The sequence below is a fragment of the Neofelis nebulosa genome, chromosome 5, assembly GCF_028018385.1.
Source record: "Neofelis nebulosa isolate mNeoNeb1 chromosome 5, mNeoNeb1.pri, whole genome shotgun sequence".
Classification (NCBI taxonomy): Eukaryota; Metazoa; Chordata; class Mammalia; order Carnivora; family Felidae; genus Neofelis; species Neofelis nebulosa.
Window position 1 is genome coordinate 86,367,457 of NC_080786.1, and position 22,237 is coordinate 86,389,693.

Genomic DNA, 22,237 nt, shown 5'->3' on the forward strand with positions numbered 1-22,237 from the left:
CGTGAGTAGTGGCAAATGGAATGGCCTTGAGCGGAGGCACTGCGGGGTCAGGCCCAGGTGAACGTTGTTGGGGCCCACACAGAACTGGTCACTGCAGTGAAGACTGGGGCTGAAACGCATGGCCTTCGGAGAGGCTGAAGCATTTCTGGGGATGCCTAAGAAGTATCTGGTTCAGGGACAGTCCTGCACCTTATTATTGAGCAGCTCCCACCTAGGTTTCCAGTTACCTTTTTAGCAGATGCCTGCTGGCTGGGGCAGACTGCTGAGAGCAGGAGCCAGACACAGACTGGACCTGGCTGCTGGGGGGAGGTGCTGGGGGCAGGATGGGCAGCAGGCAAGCTCTGACCCAGGTTGGGGTGTGGCTGGGATGCGAATTACCCTGAGAACCCAGTTTGGGCTGCTGGCCTATGACTGGGAGGCCCCCAGAGGGCCTCTGCAAACAAATACAACTTCTGAAACAAAGACGAAACATTAAAGAGACTCCTGAGGCCCAGACATTATTAATGGCCTATTCTAGGGAGGGAAATCAATAGCTGTTTAGAAAGGCTTTGGAGGAAGAAACTAGTTCTGATGAAGAAAAAGGCAAAGCGAATACCTGCTTTCCATGAGGATGACAGGGTGCATCAGGATTTCCCCCAGATTGACAACGTTTCTATAAACTTTTGACTGACACCTGCCAGGAAGGAGGGTCTGTGTGTGTGAGTAGCAATTAATGACTAGATTGATTTCTTAATCTGATTTTCCTTTACCTATTCAGAGATTCCAATTCCAAAAGAGAAAATACATAGTTTCTAAAATACATTAGGACCTTCTTTCCCAAAGCACGCAGGAAATGAAGAAGGCTTTTAAAGCTCTGGAGGACACGTTTGAAATGCTGTGTGCTTTCCGTTTGGCAGTGAAAGTGAAAACAAGCCCAGATTCCATTTGAACGGTATGGTGTTTATCTAATACTTTTCCCTAGGAGCTCCAAGGGAAATAGGTGGTCAGCATTATTAGCGCAGTTTGGCAGCTAGAGAAGCAAAGCATGTGATGAGGGAACGGTTTGTGCAAGAGAAAAGTGACGGCATTAGGCATGCCTGTTCTCCACTTTCTGTCTTCTCCATTAGTTGCTGTTTCAGACTAGAAGTTATTGTAAAGACCCTTGATTAAGCACCTCATAAAGTGTGGGAAAGATCACGGGGCAGGGGGTGCGATGCATTTCTTCGTGGTCTGAAACTTTGTTCGCCTCCCGTGTGCCTCTCTGCTGCTCTCTGGCAGACAGGCCGGTTCTCCACTAACCCGGTGAGGGCTCTCCTGGGCCTCCCCATGCCTTCATCCAGAATCAGGATGCTGGCATTCACTCCCGTGACCTAGTGTGGCTTGTGTCATGACCTCATGATACTTGAGTTCAATTCCCCTGGTAAGGGCCTGCAATGTGTTATCCTGAGCAGGGCACCGAGTGGCCACATGTGAGGGCTGCACTTGGCAGAGGCAGAAAAGAGAACCATTTGGTGCTGACTCCAGTGACCGTGGCCCCTGAGGTATGGTAGGGCTGCGAGGGAAGCAGGCATTCGCTACCAGAGGCCTGGGCACAGGGAAAGGCAGTACGGTGGACTGTTGTCCCAGCTTTGGTTCAAACCGCAGCCCTGTCGTAGTTGTTGGTCTTGGGGAGGTGAGTCATTTAACCTCGCTTGGGCTTCCTCATCTGTAAAATAAAGCTAGTGATCTCTACCACAGAGCGAGAGGGTTTTACATTGTATAGTAACATTCCCACATATTCCCACCACGGGGGAGACATTCAATAATTCTGGTCATTGTTATGCCTGGTTTAGTTCTGAGCATTTCCAGGTGATCCTGTTTCATTAGACTGGAAGCTGTGCTTCCCTGGTTCCCTTTGTCACTCCTGTTTAGGCTTGTATCTCTTAGGGAGGTCCGCAGGTGGAAAATTACAGGCATTCTGGAGCACGCCTCACATCACACGCACTGTTCCCACAGGAAAATCAGGAAGCTTCCAGACGGTAGGGCCCAGGCCCCCCATCTGCAGGGTGGGGTGGGGTGGTGTTTGAACACACTTGTTTTTCTCTGCAGGTTTCTTTGGAAATCTGAAAGGGCAGAGCCTGTTGCTAATGAGACAGTGTTTTCCATCTCTGTCTACTCCATCAGATGTGGTCTGTTAGGTTGGGGTGGGGGAAGGGGATCAGATCTCCAGGGACTCAGGATCTGCTCCCAGATTTACTAAGTGGCCAGGAGCAATTCCTTAAGGGCAAAAAAAAAAAAAAAAAAAAAAAAAAAGTCAGGGGGAAAAATCCCAACATGGTTCACAGAAACCCTCCCTCCTTCTGCCATTCCTCCCCTCTGCTCCAGCAGCTGCTGTTCAGATGCCAGCACGACTGACCTTGACGCTGACAGAGAAGCCCCACCTCCTCTCCCTCAACCCCTTTCTATGGGACTGCCTTCATTACGCTATCTGTGCCCTTGCACGGGCCACACACAGCCCTGTGGGTGGGCAAAACACATATCACAGATGTGTGCAATTTGTGCAGGAGGAGGTTGTGAGTATCTTGGTCTCGCGCTGGTGTTGTGGAGGTTATCTATGGGCTTTTTTATTTTGGCAGAGGTTACATGAGGCTGAACCATGTCCTGTCCCCCCGCCCCCCCTCACATTCATATGTTGAAGTCCTAACTCCAGTACCTCAGAATGTCACTGTATTTGGAAATAAGACCTTTAAAGAGGTCATTAAGGGAAAATGAGGTCATATGAATGCGCCCTAATCCCATATGACTGGTGTCCGCATAAGAAGAGGAAATTTAGACACAACGGGTACAGAGGAAAGACACAGGGAGAAGGTGGCTTATCCACAAGCGAAGGAAATAGGACTCAGTAGTAACCAGCCGTGCCGACACCTCAATTGTAGACTTGTAGCCTCCAGGACTGTGAGAAGATTAATTTCTGTTTTTTAAGCCACCCAGTCCATGGTTCTTGGTTAGGGTAGCCCTAGCAAGCTGCTACACTTGCCATTCATGCGCAGTTATTTTTGCGGTCTGTTGTCTTCAATTTTTTTTTCAACATTCATTTAATTTTCAGAGACAGAGAATGAGTGGGGGAGGGGCAGAGAGAGAGGGAGACACAGAATCCAAAGCAGGCTCCAGGCTCGGGGCTGTCAGCACAGAGCCAGACGCGGGGCTCGAACCCACGAACCATGAGATCGTGACCTGAGCCGAAATCAGTCGCTGAACTAACTGAGCCACCCAGGCGTCCCTGGTCCGTTGTTTTTAATAGGCAATCTCTCTTTTCCTTGAGTTTGAGGGATATGTTTAAAGGGAGCTTGTTTTATTGATGAGAAAGGTGTATTAGAAACCACCTCATGAAGCTCTTAGCAGATTCAGAGAAGGACAGAATGCAAGCCTGTGCTTGCCAGTGTTGGTCCAGTCGTGCTGCAGACCCTAGGCTATAGAGATAATCAGAGAAGATGGATCTCTTTGTACTGGCACGAAAGGTTGTGAGTTTATGAGATTTGTCCTGCCAGGAAGAATGAACAATTATGAGAGCAAGTTCTTTATCTTAAAAATTGATTTATAAGCATCATTAGAGAACTCGATATTTGTTTCACTTAAAACGCTTTTTTTTATAATTTATTTAACAAGAAATATGTTTCTGCCAGTTGTAATTCTAGTTAACCTAATACAGTGTGTTCTGGGATTCAGTTTTTCCTTCAATTGTTGATAATTTGATAAACCTTTATTACATCTGTAGTTTTTTCTGGGGCCAGAAGATTCCAGAATTTTTTATAATAATAACTTTCTTTTGAACAGCACTTTCAAAGAAGTCTTATAATACTGTGAGGCAGTACATGTATCATTGCTAATAACTAGGATTTGTGTAGTATTTTATCTTTTACAAAGCACATTCATATACACCGTCTTGTTTAATTGCCATGGATAAACCAAGTGCTCGGCCGACAGTGCTCATTGACTGTTCCGGGTGTGAAGCAGAAGGGAATTTACATGCCCTAGATGTCAGGTTTAGAGGCACTCCTTGGCCAAACAGGAGTCCATTGCTTCTCAGAGTGAATGGGAATGTAGACTCCTCACCCATGAGAATTGGATACATTTTTCCCAGTGGGAGGGTGCCTAATTCAAACCACCCTGCACCTAAGCCGGTTTCCTGCTACTCCCCAGCTGCAATGGTTTCTTAGTTCTGATTTTTCCTTGGGTAGGTTTCAGAGGTTCTGACCACCCATCCTGCATCCTTCAGCCTCCCTCTCCCCCAGGCCTGGTCTGCAAACCTGGAGTGGCCTTCAAAATGCCAACCCATTAACTGTCAAATTCCAACCTGGGGTCATTGAGGAGCGAGGGACAGGAAAAACTTGGCTGGGCTGGGCCTGTTAGTGAAGTTTACCATTCTGTTGATATCTCAGAAGTGGGATAAGTATCGATAATAACTATCGATAGGATGTGCTTTAGAAAATTTTCGGTCCCCAATTTTTCGGGATGGTGGAATATAACAGTTACTCATGTCAGCTGCTAAATATTCTTTATCCATGTAAATCTTTCCTGTCACTGTTTTTTCTATAGTCTCTAGGTTCTCTAAAGGTGTTAGTTGGATAGTGATAATGGAACATGCTCTAAAATCCAGAAAGCTGCCACTCCCAGGACCTGGCCCCCAACACAGGTCTGACATCCCAAGTCCCTCCCTCTCCTCATCCGCGCTCCAGACTCTCAACAGCTTCTTTTTTTGGCGGAAGGCTTTCTTAAAACTGCAGGTTGAGCTGCTAGTTCCTGACACAGACAAACAGCAGGCTGTGCACAATTCTTCCCAGGCAATTCACTCACAGTGAAGAGTGATCTTTTTTGAGGCTCGAGAATATCAATATGTGGCTGCTTTGCTAAAATGCTTTCTGTCTCTCACAGTCAGAGAAATCTGCTTGCCTTGAGCTAGCCTCCAGTTTCTTGTTAAGAGCTAATTTTAGAGCTAATTTAGGTTCCATTAGTATATGGTTCTGTTGCAAATCTGACATTAACATCGGCGGCTCGATGAGTAACAAAGGGAGGGAAAGCCTTTTACCCTAACTGCAGCAAGGCAGGCACATATGGTGCCATTTTTCAAGGAACAGATTTTTGTCTTTCATGCCATTTCAGAGCTGTTTCCCTCTGAAATTACCAGCTCTAATTTAATGCAGAACATGTCTGGATGTCACTGCGGAGATCTAGTTAAACAGAGAGGGCTGGCAGGTCCCACAAATTTGCAAAAGCGGTGTTCATTTGTGCAGTATAATGCTTCGCAAGCCCATGCTCACGGACTGGGGATTGGTCACCAGCAAGCGTGGGGCTCCGCTCGTAGCAGGAGAGCCAGTTAGTGATTCTGTTTCTGAGACTGGGGCTCTGTTTTCACAGACCTTAGTGAGGGGAGGTTAGGGCATTTCCCATCTCACCCTCAGGGCCAGCTGATGCTCCTCTGTGCCCACGTGCTTGGGCCCACATGGCTGTAACTTAGATCCTTGAGTCCATCTGTGGTCGTGGTGGGGGAGACATGAGACATGCTTGCTAATTTGAACTCTGCTGGTAGCCAGCTGGATGTGTTTCCTGAGCCTCACTTGTAAAAGGTGGGAATCTGAGATTCTCTGATAGCTAAGCTCAATGCCCTGTAATAGTAATTTGCATTTATCTTACTTAATACATTTTTCTGAGAACTTTCATGTTTGTTATGTCCTGTGATTATCACAACATTCTGTGAGGCAGGCATTCTTATCTTACAATTGGGGAATTCTGACTCAGAGAGGCAAGGAAACTTGCCCAAGATCACACAGCTGCTAAGAGGGAGAGTTGAAACTTGAACCCAGTTGGCTTCACTCCCAGTTCAAAGCTCTCCGAAGTCAACAGACTGAAATCAGAAAGTAAGTTTGAACACCATATCTTATCATCAGGGGCCACCTTAACAGATACCAGTGCCCAACAGACCTGCAGTATTCAGACTTAAGATGACACAATGACTTGGGAAATTATATTCTTGCGTTGGGACATGCAGACTCATGAATGAGCACCCCCGAAGGGGCTGAAGTATCAGAGGAAAAGCATTGGAGCTGGTTCTAGTCTTAGCTCTGTCTCAAGTTGCTGTGTGACCTTAAAGAAGTCACTTGGCCTCTCTGAGCCTTAGTTCCTAAATGAGACAGGTGGATAAGCTGCTTCTACTCCTTTGGATAGGTCTGCGGTTCTGTGACAACAGGTTCAATGCCAAAACCGAAGAACACAGCAGCAGGTATAAGACTTTTGGTCAGGGCACCGCCTCTATGTGCAAGACATTCAGATTGAAAAAACTGCTCTAGGCAGTTAAGAAGTGAAGCTGATATAAAGAGTGACCAGAGCAGATTGCTTCTGTGAGTGACGAAGCAAATGCTAAAAACAGTGGTTGCACTCAAATCCTCCACGAGCCAGACAAGTTAACAGGGAGAGGCAGGCACAGTATAGGGCAATAGGGAGTGATGGGGACTATACTCAATTGGCAAGCACTGCCTGACTGTACAGGACAGTGACCACGCTGTTCCAGGCAAATGTTGCCAGGCAGGAACGTAGATGTAGTGCAAACAGTATTCCAACCTTTCAAGAGAACTGGAGATCTGAATATTCATGTGAAATACCCTAATTTTTAAACATTGGAAACAAATCCAAAGACTTAAAAACCTTTTCATGCCAAACAAAATGTGTCTGCTGGCCATATGCTGCCCAAGAGCTCCAGCTTGCTAATTCTGTGCTAACATCTTCTGAGTTAGTTTGTGTCTATCTTTGCCTTAAACAATTCCAGAGGGCCTGTTTCCTGGCCTTCCTTGGGAGCATGCTGCAGAAGTGACCTGCTGGTGCCATTTCAAGTCAACAATACATTGCATCACACAGATCTCATTTTCCTGGCCACAGCCTTTGAGGCCGGACCCCTGACCGGGGCCAGCATGCACGACTGGTTCCCACTTTGCTGGCCTGAAAATCACCTTCTCCAGAGAGATAAACAACAATGAAAAGAGGAAAAGAGTGATTTGGCCTTGCTAGTAGAATAAAACGGATGAAGTTAGTTTTTTCTTGCCGTCCTTTCTCCTCTATTGGATCACATAACCACTTTTATTGTTAATTTAGGTACAAATTAATTGCTGTACAAATGAACGAAACACAGATGAATGACCTCACCATTACTTGAAGCTTAACTGGCAATTACTCGGCTTTGTAATCTAATATAGCATGTATTAGTGCGGCTGTGGGGTGTCCTGTGGCCCAATGCACTGCTAATGCGAAGAGTGGATGTCCCTGGAGATTCCCTGAGACCCTAAGCAAACCTGCCAGGAAGGTGTTGCGGACCCCAGAGCCTCCATGATTGCCTGTCTCCTCTCTCCAAGTGCAATTGAATAAAGATTAGTAGAGGATTCGACACTATTTTCATGTACTGTTTTTCCCTCCGAAGGATTTCTTATTATACTTTGTTATCTGTACTTATTTTTCCTTTTCTTAGCCACATGTAAAATGTCAGTCGTAGAGGGTCCTTTAGAGAGGCTCTTGTCCGGGCCACACCCACAGACCCCCAGCCTGGGTGTGAGAGCCCTCCTACGTGCTTGTGCTCGCACAATCCCGATCCTGGCCCCATGAGGTTCTGATCACACTGGGCTGGAACTCTCCAGTTATTTGGCCAAGCCTCCCCTGAAAGGACAGTAAACATCTTAGAAGTAGGGACAGCATCTACCCCCTCTTAAAACCCCGGTCTCAGGGCACCTGGTACTGGTATCCCATAGTGATGTTCAGAAATGAAACAAAGTAACCACTGGGCCCCCCATTTTATCTGTCTGGGCACCTCCTCGGTGTATCCTCTTTATGGATAAACCACACAAGTAATTTCCTCCATTGTATCAGAGGCTTTTGTGATTTCCTGCCTAATTTTGTCATCTTCCATGTAATGCTGGAAGTGAAAATATCCTTCTAGAAATACTGCCTTGGTTTCCATTTGCCAAATCAATCTCATCCCCCCCCAATAAGTAAAATGTGTCTACTCTTTGATAAAATGAAAAGATATCGTGTGAATAATGGGATTGTACTGTACATATTTTTTTCAACACAGGAAGAAAGTCCCTTAGTGGACAGCAGTCAATACCAGACTCTAGATTAAATCTAATAAATATTTTTTCCTTGCCCTTGAGATTGTTGCATTGGAAGCCGTTTTCAAGTTTTTATGTTGAAGATGTTAGATTCTCATTGTAAAGAATTTAAGGTAAAGTGTTCCATTACTAGTTTTCTCTAAACACTATAGCCATTTGAGAGCTTGTTTAGAATTCAGAGAATTTCTGAGTCATTTGCAGGAAATTTTCTTAGTCTGCATACTTTACATTCCAATAAAAGAGCCCTTACTTTTAATCAAGAGTGGTTTAAAGCATCAATTGTAAGCCAATCATAATGACTTTCTTGTAGTTGTTCTTGGTTTCCTTACAGAGGTTAGCTGCATGAGTGTTCAGTGGACTTTTCTGGTTTTGAAATCTTGTACTCTACACAGAGCCTAGTGCAGTGCCTTACATTTGATCAGTGTTTGTTGAATGACTGAGTGGCTGAATAAATAGATGAATGTCTTTCATTTATTCTGGAGAGTTCTTCCTTTGATGATGCTGACAGAATTCATAGATTTAGGCTAATAGAATATGAAAGATGAAATAATGCAGAAATATATGATTTGGTTTAGCTTTATTTTGTTTTTTTTAATTTTCAGATTTAGAAAGTGAGGTTCAGAGAATTCCAAGATCACCTGGAGCCTAAAGGGGGAATTTCAGAAAATTGTACCAAATATGAATCTTAAGGTAAATGTGAGTTTCCATGGCAGCTTAACATGGGCTTTTCTATTACTTTCTGTGGGTTTTGTGTGTGTGTGTCAAACTTTCTGTTTGTTTTTGTTTTTTACACTTGTGCAATTCTCATAAACTAACTGGGATCAGATGTATATGAAATGATTAGTTCATCAAAGCTCTTAAATACTTCTTGGGTGCCTGGGTGGCTCAGTAGGCTAAGTGTCTGACTTCGGCTCAGGTCATGATCTCAGAGTTTGTGGGTTCGGGCCTCGTGTCAGGCTCTGTGCTGACAGCTCAGAGCCTGGAGCCTGCTTCGGATTCTGTGTCTCCCTCTCTCTCTGCCCCTCCTCTGCTCACACTCTGTCTCTGTCTCTCTCTCAAAAATAAATAAACATTAAAAAAAATTAAAAAAAATTTTTTTTTAATGTTTATTTCTGAGACAGAGAGAGACAGAGCATGAGTAGGGGAGGGGCAGAGAGAGAGAGACAGAGACAGAATCTGAAGCAGGCTCCAGGCTCTGAGCTGTCAGCACAGAGCCTGACACGGGGCTCGAACCCACAAGCCACGAGATCATGACCTGAGCCGAAGTTGGTCGCTCAACCAAGTGAGCCACCCAGGCGCCCCAACATAAAAAAAATGTTTTTAAATACTTCTTGTATTTCTTCGTCCACCAATTACTGTGGATTGGAGTTTTGTATTTGGTGGGTCAGATCCCTCTAGAGGTTCTGTTATTAATGCAGGAGGAGTAGAGAAAGCTCTGGATCCTGAATTAGAAGATGGGGACCAGAACCCAGCTCTGCAGGCTGTATATACAAGCCCTGCCCTCATTCATAAAGTAGAAGTGATAGCCCCTGTTCTACCTTTCTCACTGGTTATTGGAAGAGCCAATAAGATAATGGATGTGAAAATGTTTTAGAAATTGCAAAGCATGCAAATGCAAGAGGCTAGGACTGATTCCCACAGTGTGTCCCTAGGAAGAGACTAAGCAGATTCCATAAGAGGTATAAGGCAACCTTGGGATGCTGTGCCTCCCTGCTCGAGAACTAAAAATTTTGGGAAATTAACTTTCTGAAAGTCAAACCAGTGGTTCACAACTTTGTCTAGTATAGGCCATCCTTTTTATCACCAGTATATTTCCCATACCCAGTCCTACACGATTATATTTTTATTATTTGTTGGTTGAAAAATACATATTGGCAAAAAGCTATTATGAATTGTGACCACGTTTTATTTGTTCAAATCATTTATATATTTTTTTTAATTAAAAAAATTTTTTTAACATTTATTTATTTTTGAGACAGAGAGAGAGCATGAACAGGGGAGGGTCAGAGAAAGAGGGAGACACAGAATCCGAAACAGGTTCCAGGCTCCGAGCTGTCAGCACAGAGCCCGATGCGGGGCTCGAACCCACGGACCGCGAGATCATGACCCGAGCCGAAGACGGACGCTTAACCGACTGAGCCACCCAGGCGCCCCAAATCATTTATATTTTATTTGTTGCTACATCATAGTAATAGTTTTGCCAAATACTTGTACGAGGGTAGAGCAAACTACGTTAGTTATTGAACCTCTAGGCACTCAGGGATTAGCTGGCTCCTCAAAATAATTACCTCTGCTCTCAGATCAGGGAATTCCCACATTAAACTGCACAATGTAAACATAACGAATGGATCAGAGCCAAGTAATGCATCATCTTAAGTAGACTCTGGCCTCAGGTTGAAGTCAGACTTTACTGATGACGTTAACACATCCAGAGAAACAAGGTGTTGGTCACAAGAAGACATGGTTGCCAGTGGAAGCAGTAGCCACACCCGCTGGAAGGGTGCTACCAGAGCTCTTTAAAGCACCCTTCCAGTCCTGCCCAGGGAAAATATGTACTGTCCTAGAGCCTCAGTCTTAAGTCCTGGTGGAACGACTTCTATTTCACTCCAAGCTCAGCTGAGTATCCTTAGTGCCAGCAGAGAGCAGCCAGACATACCAGTTGTTAGATTTTATTGCAGATGAATGTCCTAGCTTTAGATCATATAACCATCTTAAGAGCTTGGGTGAGGTGAGACCAGCCCCAAGCAATGGCTGATAGCCTCTGAGCCTGGCCCAGAAGCCTGTGAGTAGTCTCGGGAAAGTTACCCTGCTGGCTCTCACATCTTTCTGCATCGTCACGAGCCATGATTCCTCAACCTCAGCACGACTGATGTTTGGGGTCCAATAATTCTTTGTTGTGGAGGGCTGTTCTGTGCATTGTAGGATGTTGACCAACATTCCTGGTAACCACCTACTAGATGCCAGTGGCATCCCACCCCCTCTCCCATCCCTCAACTGGAACAACCAAAGTTGTCTCCAGATATTGCCAAATACTCCTAGGGGGCGCTCCCCTAACCCCCAAACTGAGGACCCCTAGTGCATACCATTCAAATGAAAGCTCTACAAGATGCAACCACATGAGGTTCTTCTTCAAAGAGGAATCATTCCTGAATGTGCAATACATTCAATTTATATACAGTATTGCCTTTATCCAAAGGATGTTAGAATTCTTGAAAAATCGATTTCAAGGAGTTTGTGGTTAATTTAGAAATATAGTCATGCTCTACTTCCCTATAATGTAAAGGAAATAGGGATTCTGGCAGTTGAGTGAACTGAAACTTTCTTTTGATGACTTGGCGATTCAAGGGTCATCCTTCTGAACATCAGTTGTTCCTACTGTAAAAGTGTAAATAGGGATTGATTGTGCTGGCCAGGGGAGTCCCTAGAAGCTGGTCTGTTGTTTTAGAAAATAAATCCTTGGGGCGCCCGGGTGGCTCAGTTAGTTAAGCATCCAACTTCGGCTCAGGTCATGATCTCACCGTCTGTGAGTTTGGGTCCTGCGTTGGGCTCTGTGCTGACAGCTCAGAGCCTGGAGCCTGCTTCGGATTGTGTGTCTCCCCGTCTCTCTCTGTTCCGCCCCCACTCATACTCTGTCTCTCTCTGTCTTTCAAAAATAAATAAACATGAAAGAAAGAAAGAAAGAAAGAAAGAAAGGAAGGAAGGAAGGAAGGAAGGAAGGAAGGAAGGAAGGAAGGAAGGGAGAAATCCTTGATTTATTTTCAATTCTTTATTATATACCTCTTCCTGCTAAAAATAGTCCAAAAAGTTATTCCAGTTACTGGAAAAATTCAGTTAGTTCTGTGCTGGTAAATTGAGGATTTTTGCTCAAATGGCTCCAACTTTTTCTAAACAGTTCTTCCATCAAAAATTCCTTCATTTGAGGAGAGCATTCCCACCATAGTCAAACCCCTTAGCAGTATACAGTGCATCACTGCTCCTACTTAAAAATTTCCACCTGGTTCTGTTCAGGAGCAAAGTTTTCCATGTTGGCCTCCTCCCTACTGCTGGCCCCTAAGGTCACCATTTGCAGTTCCAGGCCAGCCCAGTTCCTGGCCCCTAAGGTCACCATTTGCTGTTCCAGACCAGCCCAGTTCCTGGGCTGTTCCAACCCCAGCACTGATGGTTGGGGAGGGGGATCCATGCTGAGCCCCACATTGTGTGCCCTCCCATCTGCTCCCTTCTTCCTCCACCCTCTTCCCCACTTCAAGGACTCAGGTGTCCTCACTCCTCTTGTCTGGGCCCAGCTGTCTCTTCCTGCTTCCCCAACCCAGTTTTGTCTGGTGTTTGGGAGAGGAAAATCTGGTTCTGCAAGCACACTCTCAGCCTTTGTGTCTGAGCCCTGGCTCTGCGGTTTCTGCGAGTGTGTATTTCTGGTTCGTGTGGACTGGGGATGCCTTTGGGTACCAGTGAGAGAGAAGAGTGAAAGGGAAACACACAGGTTAACTTGGGGAGACAAAACTATGAATTAAAACCTTTTTATCTTGTCTCGTGTCTTACAAACTATGTGAGACAAAAATGAAGACAGAAAGGGGTAATGATCAAGGCAGCCCTGCACAGAAAGCCTCTTCCCTTGAGAGCTGTGTGCTGAGGCTGTGGTGTTTCAGGGTGGCTGGGGCCTTGAACTCCATCCTTTAGTCCTTTAGGACTAGGGAAAAGACGAAAAAAATCCCTGCTTGGCCCTTTAACGATACTATTAAAAAAGAGCTTCTTTCGTGGCCCTGGGATATAAAGGTAGAGTTAGAGACCCTGCAAATCACCCCAATGAGAGGCTTGGTGGGAGGAGGAGTGGTTGCCAAGGCCTAGGCGTAGGCAGGGTAGCCCACACTCCAGGAGACCCCTCTGATGAGAAAAGAGGAACATATCCAAGGGCAGCTGCTCTCTACCTTGCCAAGGCCCCCAGTGACAAGCAGGAGAGGGGGAGAACCTGGCTTTGCCGGTTATTATAAATGCTTGCCTTAGAAGTGTCATTCTCTCTTTCCCCAGCAGGGTGGGCTGGGTGCTGGCACAGGCACCCAGCAGCTGTGGCTTGCCGTTATGGTGCCCTTATGGTGCCCTTATGGTGCCTTTGTGCAGAAGAGCCCCACCCAGGGCACCTGAACTGTGAGCGAAGCACCTCTGGTATTTCATCCTCCACCCGGCTGAGCAGCCTTTCCTGCTGCAGCCCTGCTCTCAAGGTCACTGCTCTCCCCCAGGGAGAAGTCAGGGCACCAAATATACTAAGCCTATGGGGTGCCAGATACTTCATATATATGTAGAAATATGGATATATACGGATATAGATATATACATATATATGTAATCTCAGGTAATCACTCAACAATTATGTGAAGGAGGCATTTTTGTCCCCATTTTACAAATAAGGTAACTGAGACTTGGGGAGGTTAAGTAACTTGCCCAAAGTCATCCAGGTGGGAAGACTTTGTGAGTCTTCACGGAAAAGGACTGATCTGGAGGCTCTGGGTGGCCGAGTGGTTCACAGTGCTGAGGACATGAGAGATTTCACGTGCCTCCTGAGGCAGAAATACAGGCAAGGGCTTTGCCTGGGAAGGTTAATTACGGCAGTTCTCAAAGTGAGACAGGAGCAGTCACATAGCATCTCCTGAGAAAAATCAGCACTCTCTTCAGAAATACAATTTTTTCCGAGATTAAAGAAATCCCCAATTTGCTTCTCATCTGTAATTTTATTATGATATTCGCAGCAATAAAGTGACTTGAGGCCCAGTCAGAGGCATGAAGAGTTGGGGGCCGGAGAATTCTGGGTCTTCATCTGAATCCAGTCACCTGGGCCGCCTGAGTGACTCAGTTGGTTGGGCATCTGACTTCGACTCAGGTCATGATCTCGAAGTTCACGAGTTCGAGCCCCCACTTGAGCTCTGTGCTGACAGCTGAGAGCCTGGAGCCTGCTTCGGATTCTGTCCCCTTCTCTCTCTGCCCCTCCCCAACTCACTCTCTGTCTCTCTTTCTCAGAAATGAACATTTGAATCCAGTGTGTGGTTGAAAGGAACCCTGGAGGAGAGGTGGTGGCAGCTGGAAAGAAAAGACCATGCCCCCTGGGTCTGTAGGAAGAAAGCTGCAGGGACTCCCCAGAGAGAGCTAAAGGTAGTCCATGGTGGGGGGGAAGGGGGGGGAAGGGAGGTGTTCTCTGCAGGAGGCCTCAGGCCTGCAGGGCTGAGTGTGAAGAGCTGTGCTGAGCCCTGCATCCGGTCGGAAGTATGAGTCTGGAGCTCCTGGCTCAGGATGCTGCAGCTGTTCTGGGGATCTGCACAATTAGAATTCTCCTAGCGCTCAGTGCCCACAGGAATCCAGTCACGTGGTAGACGTGGTGCCTGGAGCTGGGGTCAATGAGAGCTCAGTCTGAGAGAAAAAGCGTTCCTTCCCTCTGAGACATATCCTGCTTTGGTTGTGCACTGCTGGGCTTTTGCTCACATTAAACCTAACCACTTGCAGGGAGAGGAGCTTGCACGTGACCTCTGCTGGGTGTCTGGGTCTAGCCTGGGAGCTCTCAGGGGCATGGGTGGTGAGTGTGGGACAAAGGAAATCACTTTCCCTTCTGAGCAGGATTTTGTGAGCCTATTGTTTCTAGCAGAGGCTCTGTGTCGGTACTTCCTTCTCTTTTAATTCATTTTCCTCTCTACCACAAGGCTGGCTTCTCTCTAAGCATGATGGGATCTGGTTCTTGGATAACTTTAGGGCTACAGCTTTACAGAGACCACTTCTCTCCTATCCTGCCCAACCCTCCTACACCCCCCACCCCCACTCTGCCAAGAACATGTAGCTAATTAAGAGGGCAAAAGTTTCCATTAGCATCTCCTGAATCAAAACCAAGGCTTTGTTTTGTTATTTCTGGGTTTGGGGGACTGAAGAAGGACCAGATCCCCTTCTCTTCTACTTCCTCCAAGTGTCTGGGTGGGAATGCATTTCCTAGTCATTTATGCTCCCCTGTATGATCTGAATCTCCCAGATCATTTCCCTTCAACCCAATCTCCCTCTGTTAAATGAGATATTGAACCTAAGGTCTCGCCCACCTTGAGCCTTCCCTGATCCAGCTTGTTCTTTTTACTGCTGAAACCTCCCTCCAGACACAGGACGAACAGCTCTTTGCTGAGGGAATTCGATGCTTGCCTGTTGTTTTCCACTTTGTTCTGTGCTGCTGCTTTTTGTCCTTCCTAACTAACACCTTCATTGCTGTCAAAAACCTCCTGTCAGAAATCACTACTCTCCCATGTAATAGGCACTAAGGTTCTGTCAGAAATCATGCTCTGCTATTAGCAATCACTGTTTTTTCTGTCAGAAATGTCCGCTCTCCTTTAAAAAATCACTGTCTGAAGAAAAATCACCACTCTCTTCAGAAATCCTTGTTCTCTTGTCAAAAGTCCACTAACATCCTGTCAGAAATCAACATTTTCTGCCAGAAAAATCCCTGTTTTCCTGTCATAAACCATTGCTCTCCTGTCAAAAATCCCTGGTCTCCTGTCAGAAATTTCTGCTCTCCTGATCCCTGTTTCTTGTCAGAAGTCATTACTTTCCCATAGGAAACCATTGCTCGTTGCCTGATCCTTCTCTCCACAGGATATTCAGAGTTGTTTGTCATGCTTTGACATTGGTAGCTTTCCAGTGACTTCCTTACTGCTGGCTGTTCTCACCTGTTTCGCTGTATCTCTTTAAGCTCAGTGCTGGGGCAGTGGACACAGCACTGGGGAGTCCATAGTCTCTGTGTCCCTCCTGAGTGATTACAGACAAATCCTTTTTGCTTCCCGGACCTTTTTCTCCTCTCTTTGTTAGGGATGATAATATCACCGACTCTGCCTGCTTCACAATTTAGATCAGTGACGATTCTGACTTTCAGAAAGCTGCTACCTTGATCTCTCTTCCTATAATTTTCACTCACTGTTGTCTCACAGAGCTAGCCTTCCACCCCTACTCCTAAATCCTCGCTTACCCAGCGGAAATGCCCCAGTTCTCTAACATCCAGATTAACCTGTTCAGTTCTTTGTATGGCATGGTTTCCATATGTGTTACCAGCCTAGCCACATACAACAACCCCCCCACTCGCCACCCCCAACATGTTCTAGTTTGTCTGGATTTCCCTCAGGGTGTGATCTGAGCAGCTCAGAGGAGAACAGGATTGTCATTGTCCTCTTTCTAAAGCAGAGTATTAATGTGGCCCAAGATTGCTTGAGCTTTTGTACCATTTACCATGTAGAATCTTCCCAGCCAAAAGCTCCATTTATTTAAATACCTTTTTTTTTTTTTTTTGCTGGTAGAGACTTGTAATTTTCTTTGAATAGATTTTGCATGTCCTCTTAGGTTAATTTCAAAATACTTAATGTTTTGGATTCTTTAGGGAATGAGATGACTTTTTTTTAATTGTATTTTCTTTTCCAGTCTTCATTACTGGAATCTAGAAATGATATTGATTGAATTTTAATCTTATAATCTGCAATGTTGCTGAACAGATTTGTCATTTCTATTAATGTTCCTAGAATGCTCTGTATCTTTCTTAGAGTCCTACTCATTCTGTCTTGCAATGGGGAAAGCTTTGTTTATGGCAAGCTGTAGCAGTGCTCCAAGCTGTGGCATTTTTCTCCTAGGAAACACTCAACATGAGTGACAACACTCTCTTAAGCAGGAGTTTTGCTGACTACATCTGAAAGAGTATATCAAGAAAAGAAAATGAGGATGACATTATTAGAGGGATAGTCTTTCTTTTTTTTAAGCTCTATGCCCAATGTGGGGCTTGAACTCACCAATCCAAGATCAGGAGTCACATGCTCTATCGAATGAGCCAGCCAGGCACCCCTAGAGGGATAATCTTTAATTAATTCCGATTTCTATTTTTAAAAGTAAATCATTCGATACCTCTGGTAACTCAACCATTAATAGCAACAAATTGCTTACCACATACTTCACAACTGAGCACTGATCACACCAAAGTGGAGAACACCTGGCCTGACAATTAAAGCAGGATTTTTACTAAATTGTACACTTCTAAAATGGTGAATTTTGAGGTATGTGAATTATACCCTCTCCCCGCCTCCAAAAAAGCCCCACAAAACCTCAGGAGAAATAAAAAAAACATAGGTTTTGGAGGCAATATATTGAGTTTGTAACCAGTTCTGCCTCTAACAGGCTCTGTGGCCCTGGACAATTACTTGATTTCTCTGAGTCTCAGTTTCATCCTATGTAGATGGGATTATGAATTGCCTCTCCTTCATTCCACTGATAAAAGAAACTCTCCTCCCGCACCGTATGGAGATGTGGGGTGGCCAATCAAAATATCTCTTTTTCCTAGACGTAATGATTGGTGCAGATGTGCTCATGTGATTAAAAGAGGATTAGTCAAGGTCTTGCAGATGGCTGATGTGGAAGTTGACTCAGGGGGCTCTCTCTGAAATTATAAACTGTAAGGCTCATGGGAGCCAGGGCTAGTGGGGGGTCATCTTTTTCATCACAAAAGAAGAACATGCTAGAAAGTAAAGCTAACACAGAGAAGATGTAAGGAGGGAGAGATCCTGGTAACATTGTTTGAGCTACAGTCTAACCAGAGCTAGACAACTCCTGGTATTTTCATTTTGGTGTGCAAATAATTTCCTTTTTTTCTTAAGCTTGTTTGAGTTGGGTTTCTGTCATAAGCTGCCCAAAGAGGTCTGACATAGAAATCTGTTCTATAAAGCTGTTGTGAGAATTATTTGTGGCAATACACGTAAAACAGCCAATGCTTGTATGTAACACGTATTTAAAAATCAAAACTTACTATTGTCATCATCAACACCATGCAATAGATAGGGACAATTCTGTGTTTGCTTTATACCCTACAGTAGTTAAGACAGTGCTGAGTGTAAAGTTAAATCTCAGTAAACATCCTTATAGACAAGTTGATACCTCTCTCTTAATACAGAATTTAAACATGAATTAAACAGCATTTTTCTCTCCTTTCTACTTTCAAGAGATAGAGACAAAGCTACAAAATGGAAAGAATGTTGAACTCGGGTCAAAAGAACAAGGTTCTATTTCTGACAATGCTCTTTGCATGCTGTGTGCCCTCAGGGAGCCAGTTCCCTTCTCTGGGCCTTCGTTTCTCCATTGGCGCTAGATGATCTTAGCCTCTTGTAAGCTCTAACCCTGAGATTCAGGGGAAAAGAGAGCAGGGAATTCTTTCAATGCCCCATGGTTTTGGGGGGTTAAAAAATTCAATCTCATGCCCCTTTTGCATCCCTCCCCACAGTTTCCCACAAGGACACATGGTCGAGGATAATCAGGGTACTTGGGGATGACCACTTGTAAGATTCTGTATCCTCACAGGAAGATGCAAGTTTAGTACTCCACTTGCTAATGTGGAAGTGTTGCTGAATACATGTCAGAATGATTTTCAGCCACTAGGCCTGAAATACAATGTAATGTCCAGAAACATCAATGGAAAGAATATTTTTCAGTCATCAAGCATTCATTCAGGGCCTTTTAGACACACACTGTGCCAAGTACTAGGGAAACAAAGGGACTGAGTCCCTGTTCTTGAGTCTTACAAGGACTGTTCCTTGAATGTCTTGTTCATCAAGATTTCTCTGGAGTTCAGATGCAAATAGAGATTTTGCTAACCTTTTTGGGTGCTCACTGTGTGCCAGGCACTGGACCGAGTTAGTGTATTTTGTCTTCTCACTCGGTTATAATTTCCTGTATTTGTACCTCTCAGAACCACTGACCTGGCTGAGTCATGGAGACATAATAAGTCTTTGTAAACAATTTCTCCCTTCACATTGAGGGCCTGACCCTCACAGCCTCATCCTCTCTCATCCTTGCTGTCTGATCATAAATGAAGCTTCCCTCTGTGGTGGAACCTAGAGCCGCAGCGCATACAGGCATCTGAAGCCTCCGCTTTGTAGAAGACATAAGGCACTGATTTTTACTCAAGTATTTGAGTAATCATTTTTATATTAAAAATAAATATCGTGGGGCACCTGGGTGGCTCAGTTGGTTAAGCATCTGACTCTTGATTTCTGCTCAGGTCAGATCTCAGTTTGTGAGATCGAGCGCCACATCGGGCTCTGTGCTGACAGGGTGGAATCTACTTGGGATTCTCTCTCTCCTTCTCTCTCTACCTCTCTCCTGCTCATGTGCATGCACTCTCTTTTTCTCTCTCTCTGTATCTCAAAATTTAAAAAAAAAACACTTAAAAAATAATGATAGATCACAGAATACACTTTAAGATTTGAACAATATTTTATTTTATTTATTTATTTATTTTAGAGAGAGAGAGCATGAGCAGGGAAGAGGGACAGAGGGAGAGAAAGAGAGAATCCTAAGTAGGCTCCACACTCAGCCCAGAGCCCACGATGGGGCTTGATCCCACAATCCCGGGATCATGACCTGAGCTGAAATCAAGAGTCAGATGCCTAGCCAGGCATCTGAACCACCCAGGCATCCCTGAGATTTGAACAAATCTAAGATTCATTCATTTTTTTCCGACAAGTATTTTTTTAATGTTTATTATTTATTATTGAGAGAGAGAGAGAGAGAGAGAGAGAGAGAGAGATGGAGCACAAGCAGGGGAGGGTTAGAGAGAGAAAGAGACACAGAATCTGAAGCAGGCTTCGGGCTCCGAGCTGCCAGCACAGAGCCTGATGCATGGCTGGAACCCACAGACTGTGAGATCATGACCTGAGCTGAAGTGGGATGCTTAACTGAGCCACCCAGCTGCCCCTTTTCCAACAAATATTTATTGAATGATGACTGTGTGCCAGGCATTGTCCTAGGCCCTAGGGATTGAGCAGTAAATAATTCAGTAAAAAAAAAAAAAAATTTTTTTTTTTTTTTGGTCATGGGGCTCTCATTCTAGTGAAGTAAACAGACAAAAAACATAGTATTTCAGATGCTGACATGTGCTATAGAGAAAAATAGGGCAAAGAAGGGGACTTCATACACATGTCCAGCTTGCAAAGGATTGCTTTGGACTTCTCCATCTGGTTCCTTGGGGATCCTTCTCCTTGCTTCTGCCACAAGGGTCGCTAGGGTGGGGAGTGGGGTTGAGGGTGGGAGTTGGGGATGGGGTGGGAGGTGACCAAGAGACCAGCTAGCCTCAGAGATGCAGCTTGAGCATATTGACCCAAAGAGAGGAGATGCTGAAGGAAGGGAGAAGGTAGCTTGCCAACCCAGAGGTGCTTCATGGCCCAGAACCCACACACTCTGGGGCCACATTCTGGGCTTGAGCCCTCTTTAGTGGGTTTCTGACCATATTTCTACCTCCTCACTCAACGCAGTCCCTGCTTGTGTTTCTTGGATGCCCAGATGGCTGCCTTGGGGAACCTCCTTCAGCTGATGACCCACCTTCACCCAGGTCTACCCAAGCTCTTTGTCCTTCTAGCCGAAGGCAGCCCTGCTGTCTGTCACCATCCCACCTCCTATGGCTACCAAGCTTTACAGTGTGCTGGGTATTCTCCTAGTCACACACAGTGGTGGTTCCTCATGGCCCACTGCAGGGCAGAGGAGATGGCAAACCAGAGAAGGGAGCCCGACAAGCAGCGGGATACAGGGCAGTCTTGCCACATAGGACAGACATGCAAGCCAGTGGTTCTCAAACTGGATGAGAGTCACCTGTGTGCTTGTTAAAATAGCGACTCTGGGCCCCACCGCCAGAGTTTCTGATGCATATGTCTGGGACGGGGGCCCCCGGACATGTAGAATCGACACATCTAACAGGATCCAAGTGCCCCCTGGGCTGCTGGTGCTGGGCCCACACTGAGATTCTTTGCTCTGTGCCACCTGGTGAGGCAGGCTGTCTGCCTTCTGTGCCCCAGGCTCCTGCTGGGCCCTTCCCTTCCTTCTAATTTGTGAACCCTTCTCTACCTTCATTGTCTTCCCTTCCTAGGCCATCTGGTTTTCTCTCTCACTCTAAAAAATGCTTTTGGAATGTGATCTGAAAAAGATTATACTAAGTGGCAAATAGCTGATCATAGCTATTGTCCGCCTTCCAGGAATATTTGAATTTTGACTGATAAACCCAAAGCTAAAGAAATAAAACTCTGATGGTGGACTTCAGAGGTCAGCTAGTGAATGGTGTTGTGTTTGGGGGACCCAGAGCCTGGGGACACTGTGTAGGTGGCCACTTACCATACCTCCCGCTGTGTGCCTATGGGGGAATGTCCCCACCCAGCCTGGATAAGAATTGAAATTCTGTGTCCCTCTTCTCCAGAAGCAGTGAGGCAAATATGCCGCTACTGAAGAGAAAAGCAACTAATGGCAATAATTAAATCCCCCAAGGAGACAGGATCCTCAGTGTCCTTTGTGTTCTGGGAGTGTCTTTTGCTTTGGTGGAAAGAAAGAAAATCTGTTGTGACAGGCTCTGATTCCCCCGCTGAGGGAGGCCCTGCTGTGGTTGCATCAGGGCCTGGGTCTGACTCTGAAAAATAAACAGGACAGGATTTGAAGAATTAAGGTCATGCTCCCCTACCCCAGGTTTTAAAAAGAAAGAGTGGATAGGCTCCGGGGGAGTGGGGAGGGCCGCATAAAGAAGAGGCTGGAAAAGAAGGTGCATGGAGGCAAGTCAGCCTGGCCAAACAGCTCATCTGTCCAGAATTTCACCCCTGAGCTCTTGCCCTCCAATCCCGAGAGGCGTGTCTTGGCCTCACGGCCTCTTAGTCATCTCCTGAGAAGCAGTTGTCTCCTGGAAAGAAGGAAAATGCTGGCAGGAGAAGTCGCAGAGAGAAAGGAGCAGGGTCTATGGGTGGGCCAGAGGGAGGTGTCCTTCCAAGCTGACTTGAGGCCAGTGATGCGGCACAGGTGGCAAGCACTGGCCTGGAAGTCAGAGGCCTGGGTTCTTGTTCTGGTGTGGCCTGGGTCAAGTCACTGTCCTCTCCACCACCCACCAAGGAGTTAGCTGAGATGACTTCTAAATATCCCTTCAAGGATGCCCGGGTGGCTCAGTGGGTTGACTTCGGCTCAGGTCATGATCTTACGGTTCGTGAGTTGGAGCCCTGCGTTGGGCTCTGTGCTGACAGCTCGGAGCCTGGAGCCTGCTTCCGATTCTGTGTCTCCCTCTCTCTCTGCCCCTCTCCCACTCACACTCTGTCTCTCTGTCTCTCAAAAATAAACTTAAA

At 45.7% G+C, this 22,237-nt stretch overlaps 1 long non-coding RNA gene across 2 annotated transcripts in view; it reads left to right on the forward strand.

Moving 5' to 3' along the window:
• Positions 1-22,237, forward strand: part of LOC131512372 (uncharacterized) — a 124,630-nt gene that overhangs the window by 22,407 nt on the left and 79,986 nt on the right. For both annotated transcript variants that reach the window (XR_009262113.1, XR_009262114.1), the window contains exons 2-3: positions 8,711-8,798; positions 14,115-14,246. This is a non-coding gene — a long non-coding RNA (uncharacterized LOC131512372). The remainder of the gene's footprint in view (positions 1-8,710; positions 8,799-14,114; positions 14,247-22,237) is intronic.